Genomic DNA, 6,211 nt, shown 5'->3' with positions numbered 1-6,211 from the left:
TTGTGGGATACTCATCTACAGTCTTGGATCAAGAGTGTGAGTAAGAGGGTATTGAGAATTATCTTCTATTGTTGGAAGAGAAAATAGTGAGTTATGAGAATGAGAGGATTTAAAGTGATGTTTTGGTGAAGTTGCACTACTGGAAAATTGACTTTTTATAACACATATATTATAACGTAGTTTTGTAAATCAGTTATAATAGAGATGTGGTGGCAAATTTGTAATAAATTTAAAACATATTATAACATAATTTTGTAAAACAGTTATAATATAAAATGCGGTGAGAAACTTGTAAATAAGCTCTAATTTATTATGACCTAAATTTAAAACTACGTCGTAATATCTTCCTAAAAAATGCAGTTAATTTGATTTCACCTTGGCTCTCACTTTCGTTCCTCTCTTCTTCGTCCCTGAACACTGCCTCCGTCTCTTCTCGCGTTCGCTGCTTCTTCTTTGCCAAAACCTACATCTTCTTCGTTGCCTCAAACACCCAACCTCATCTTCGTTCCAACCTTTTTCACCGATTAAATCTCTTCCTACCTCGAACCCTAGAATCTCCACCGAACAAACCTTCGAATCTAGGGTTCGCCTTTGATTTCACCGTCTTCCACTGTGTCCTTGTTCGCCGACTAGATTTTACACCGCAAAAGAAGCTTTTGAACAACATTGACCAATTTCGGGAGGTCGTGCTTGAAGAATTGAAGAAGCTGAAACGAACTCCCAATGCGAAGAAAGTAGAGAGGGAAAAAAGTGTGCGTACTTTTGGAAGGTTCCTTGCCTTTACTAATAGATGCCACAAAAAGCTGCTGATAAAGACCGGTGAGTTTAAATTATCATTGAATCGTTAATTTTAGTCATTCACCTGATTTTTCTGTCTTATATTCCACAATTATCAGTGACTTACAAATATTGCTTAATCTAATATCTTTTTATTTTTAAAAGAAAAATACTGTAATTAACTTCATTCGATTCCCGAGTGCTCAGCTCACAAAAGCATATCAAACGGCTGCTATTTTATTTGAGGTATTGAAGGCAGTTAATTGAACGGAAGATGTTCCAGTATCTGAAGAGGTAAAACTACTTTGTAAACTAAGTTTACATACAAAGAGAACAATGTGTTGATTCTTCATTGATTTTTTTATTTTGATGATTACATTCTGTTTTTGATATTTAATTGCAGATTATGCAATCCCATACCAAGGTTGAGGAACAGAAGCAATTATATTCCCCTTATAATATTTTGCCACTTGATCCAGAGAGTGGAAAAGAGGCTATAATGAAATATCATGAGGTTTGTTCTCTATAGTTATGTTTTAATCAACTTTTCATGAGTTAATGCTTGATACGTAAGGTTAAAAGAGGTAACACTCTACAGTAGAACTTGGAATCTCCCCTTTAAGCTGATGAAAAAAAAAACTGTAGAAAGCTTGTAGAATATCACTAAATCAAAGGCTGATTGCCTGGAAATATCGATTCTTTCAATAGGTTAGCATTGCCTGTGATACAAACACAGGCAGAAAAGATTAAAGAATTTTCAATATTGGGTAATTAAATGATATATGGTGAACAGTTTCCTCATTCCTTTTCATGTCTTAACCTACTTATTATTACTACTTTTAGCTGTTAAATAACCTCTACCCGCATTTGTTTTTGAAGTGTTGATTAGGTTGCATGTGCTTATTTGCTTTTACAGATTCAAGCTGCGGTTTTGGCACTCCATAATATAAGGGGTTTGCCTTGGACAAAGGGTCATGCTAATAAAGTAAATGAAGACATTCTAGACTGGCTTTAATTGATGTTTGGTTTCCAGGTAGTGACTGAACTGATCTATGTCTATCATTTGGTGTTTAATGTTTTATATATCACTTAAGGGCTATCTTTCTTCTATTTGTGCAGAAGGACAATGTGGAAAATCAAAGGGAGCACTTGATTCTTTTGCTTGCGAATGTACATATTCAACAAGTTCCAAAACCTGATCAACAACCTAAGGTTTGATTTTATCTGTTACTATGGCTTCTGTTTTTCTTAACTGATATAAACATACTTTTCCCCAATTGGTAGTTACTTCAAATGCTAGTTTATTTGAGTGTCAAATTGAAATTTATGGTCTTATAAGTACCTAGTGAGGGTAGAGATCAATCACTCAAGTCTGTTGGTATTGTTAGAATCATCATATTGCATGTATTGTTCACTTTAGTATTTAGGCTTCCTTATTATTTTGTCATTAAAAGGCATTTCAGTTTGTTAAAAGAGACTGTTTGTAAATTACCATTGGATAAATTACTGTGGGAGAAAGTTGTTGGCCAGGTTCTAGATTTGCTTAATGCAGACCAACATTTACTTGGTTGTTTAGGCTGGTGAAAGTTTTTCCTATTGAGGAGGCCTTTTTGTTTTTTGGTTCTTTCCTTTCTTTACGTACTAGATGAAGTTAGCTTATTCACTTGATTTGCTTAAACAGCTTATTCAATTAAGGTTGCCAACTATTCAGCAGGAAATGCAACAGCGCAAATTATTATACATGGGCCTATATCTTCTTATATGGGGAGAAACTGCAAATTTGAGGTTTATGCCAGAATGCCTTTGATATATCTACCATCACGTAGTATTATTTAAAATAAAAATTATTTCTTCAGTCTAAAATGAGAGAAGTAGATCGTTCCCTTCATTGGTGGTAAATATTGAAAAAAACTTATCCCATGTTGACAAGAAATATTGTCAAAAGACTATATAAACAGGACAATCTTCACCTTACATGTTAATTTTATGAGGTTAAGTTAGTTCTAAATCTATTTTCTAAGAGTAGACTCATTTCTGCTAGAAACTCTTTTGGCATTCTCTAAACATGAAATTTTTATCTATTTTCCAGGTATATTGCACACTATTAAAAATTGGCTTATGAACCCCACAAAACCTGCGTATGAGGTAATGACTATATCCAAGAAATTTTAACCTTTATTTAAGTCATATCCTAGGTTGATGTGGGACTAAACCACCACCAACTTTCAAGCACATACTTGCATGAGGTTATTTTGGTAGTTCAGAATTTTAATAATCTTTCGTTTTATGATATAAAATCAATTTTCTGATGTTTAATTTGACTATTAAAATAATTGTGAACAAAATCTAAGCATAATTTTTTTTCATCTGCCTAAATGGCATTTGAGTTACATGGGATGCTAGCCGGGAATGTTAGTCCACTGACTGGTGAACCAGTAAAGCCTGCCTATGGTGGTGAAAATAAGGCTTTTCTTATGAAAGTGGTAAAAGCAATTTATGATGTAATAGCCAAGGTGAGTTCGACCTTATTATAATCTAAAGAACTTTTTTGTTTACTTTCAACATTTGATAGCCTTGTTTTATCTATTTCATGGGAGTTTTGTGTATTGTAGGAAGCTAAGAGGAGTAATATGGGAAAAGCAAAGCATTCTCAATGTAGAAACTACGATGATTTAAATGAATATTTTTGCTATTATGCTTCTTTTTTATCTGGCTGTTTTTCATTGTACTAATTTTATCCTTAAATTGATTATGTTTCCCAAATTGTAGGTCAATTGATTGTTTTCGGTTAGGGTGGCCCGTGCATGTTGACTCTGATTTCTTCTATGTGCTTTTTCGTCGGGAACAACGTCAAGTTAACAAAGACGAGGTATGTCATACTTCATGTCTGGTATGCAATTAGAATTATGAAATGGATTGTGTAATTAGAACAATTTAGGCTTCTTACTTTGCTGGAACTCAAACGAAACAGTCTATTGCCATATAGAAGAAGCTAAATTGGAGACTATGTCCTGATGAAAACTGATTGTTGTCTAGGTCATTCTGATTGTATTCAGAATTGCATATATAAGAATTCAATATTTATTAAAGATGTATACATATAGTTTTTCCCTCTTAAAGTTATTTTGAACAGTCCAAATGTTTTCCTCAAACATGAAACATGATTGAAGCAACCTCTGTCCATGATCTTATCCTAACTGCTTTTTCCTTGTGCTTGATTTTGGAAAGTAGGAAAACAGAGTTCGCGTGACAGACCGGTGGAGTGGAAAAGTTAATTTTGTTGAAATACGCACATTTTGTAATGTTTTTAGAAGTTTCGATAGAATGTGGAGCTTTTATATACTCTGTTTACAGGTAATATGTTCATACATACATATGTATATTTTGATATACAACATTTTATGCCAATCTGCATCCATTCAATCTAATGAGGGCGTTGGTCATGCTTTTCAATTAAGGCGATGATAATCATTGCTTGGAATGGTTCTGGCCAATTAAGCCCTGTATTTGAGGGTGATGTTTTCAAGAAAGCTCTACAATATTAAGTGGACTTTGCTTTTTATATCACTGGACGTTACATATGAAATTTTTATTTCTTCCTAATTGTTGTTATTTCAATTATGCCAAGTTTCTTCTTTAGGTTTCACTACTGAATTCTATTGTTTTCTTTTTTAATTACAGGATAGATCAGATTTTAAAGAAGGGAAGATTAGATGGATAGAACTAGTTGAAGATGTTGAGGATATTGTTACAAAGATAGTTAATTTGGTAACAGAGGAGCTTGCTAACGAGATAATTTCTTCTTGAAATCTTTGAAAGATTGTAGTTGTGAGAATTTGAATCAGTGTATAGTTTCATTAAGTGGATTTTGAGATGTTTGTGGAGTCAATTTTAAGAATTTGAATTAGGACATAGGTATTTGAAGAGTTTGAGATAACATATAGGTAAAGATTTGATATTCTTTTATACAAAAAGATTATTGTTTTTCATTTGTATAAAAAATAAAATTATCAGTATGGTGATTTATTTTTTATTTGTTTTTCATTCTATTTCTTTTTTCTTTTTTCTTTCTGATTGAGATTTAAACATAATAACCAATTTTTGTTTTTTAAAAAAGAACATATTATAACGTACAAAAAGTTTTACGTTATAATATCTATCACTCTATTATAACGTAGAAAAACTTTTACGTTATAATATCTTTCATTCTATTATAACGTACAAAAATTTTTACGTCATAATATCTTCTACCATATTAAAACGGATTTCAGAAACTACGTTATAATATGTTCAGACTTACTATAACGTAAATTTCAGCTACGTTATAAAATGTGCAGACTTACTATATCGCCCAGAACTATATCGCCTATAACTACGTTATAAAAAGTCAATTTTGTACGTTATAAAAAGTCATTTTTCTACTAGTGTTGGGGTACATGGGTTGATGAAAACAATGAAGATGAATGGAAGTTTGGGGTATTGGGAAAAGGAGAACGTGAAAAGAGTATAATGGAAGTGGAAGGTGGAGATGGGCACATTACAAATCACTAAACAGAGACAAGGAGAAGTAATAAGAGTCTTGGGGTGGGAGTTGAGAAAGAAAGGAATGGGGTAGAGTCTTGGAGTTGACTTGGAATGTTATGGAAAAAAATTAGAAAAGACATGAAGGAAGTAGTTGACGTAAAGAGTGAGGGGAAGTAAGGTGTGTTTGAAAAGTCAAAAGGGAGAAAGAGAAAATGTAGGTGAGTGTGTGTTGCTACGTAAGTTTTAGAGGGAGTGAATAGAAAAAATAAGATGGAAGAATGCATGGGAATGAGGTGTGGGACCATGACAATTAAAGAAGGAGCGAGAAGAATGTTGGTGTGGGTTGTATTTTACGTAGAGTGAGAAGAAGAGGGTAGTGAATGTTGTTGAAAAGAAGTAAATAAATAAAATAAAAGAGTGAGTAAAGAGAGGTGGGCCGTGAGCATTAAATGAAGGAGAGAGAATAATGAAATGAAAATTGTAGTGTTTAGGTGTGTGAAGAAAGGTCACGTAAATGATAAAAGGAAAATGTTACTTTGACAACAATTTGCCAACGACACGTGTTGGTGTCTCATTTGTTGTTTTTAATGAATTTTTTTAAAAAGTTTAATTTTGTTATGGAGGGCATATTTGGAAACAAAAATGCTGAAAATGGGTTGGTGCCTTTCACAAAGTGAAATTGTTTTCACTTCAAACCTTCGAAACTCTCTCACCAGTTTTTCGTTCTCCAAAACCTGTCGTTCCACCATCTAAGTGTTGCTTTGGTCTCGTGTGTGACGGTCCACCATTGAAGAGTTGGAGGAAGAGGGACTTTGTGATTTATGTGCCCGTGTAATCGATTACAGACAGGTTGTAATCGATTACCAGTGCCTGTGTACCAAAAGTCCAACGCTGCTCCCTGACTCTGGTA

At 33.4% G+C, this 6,211-nt stretch overlaps 1 long non-coding RNA gene across 9 annotated transcripts; it reads left to right on the top strand.

The window, feature by feature from the left end:
* The first annotated feature begins 333 nt into the window (after positions 1-333).
* LOC106778384 lies at positions 334-4,751 on the top strand. 9 transcript variants are annotated; one of them, XR_002666175.1, is made up of 12 exons: positions 339-819; positions 985-1,071; positions 1,181-1,291; positions 1,694-1,810; positions 1,897-1,989; positions 2,459-2,562; positions 2,867-2,922; positions 3,165-3,290; positions 3,390-3,432; positions 3,547-3,646; positions 4,009-4,131; positions 4,459-4,751. It is a non-coding gene; the product is annotated as an uncharacterized LOC106778384 (long non-coding RNA). The 9 variants fall into 9 exon arrangements; XR_002666178.1 differs by having other exon boundaries at positions 334-819; positions 2,867-3,290; positions 4,006-4,131; XR_001377049.2 differs by having other exon boundaries at positions 337-819; positions 2,492-2,562; positions 2,867-3,290.
* The last annotated feature ends 1,460 nt before the right edge of the window (positions 4,752-6,211 follow it).

This window comes from Vigna radiata, unplaced genomic scaffold (assembly GCF_000741045.1).
Source record: "Vigna radiata var. radiata cultivar VC1973A unplaced genomic scaffold, Vradiata_ver6 scaffold_339, whole genome shotgun sequence".
Taxonomy (NCBI): domain Eukaryota; kingdom Viridiplantae; phylum Streptophyta; class Magnoliopsida; order Fabales; family Fabaceae; genus Vigna; species Vigna radiata.
This window is presented reverse-complemented; position numbering and strand designations above follow the sequence as displayed.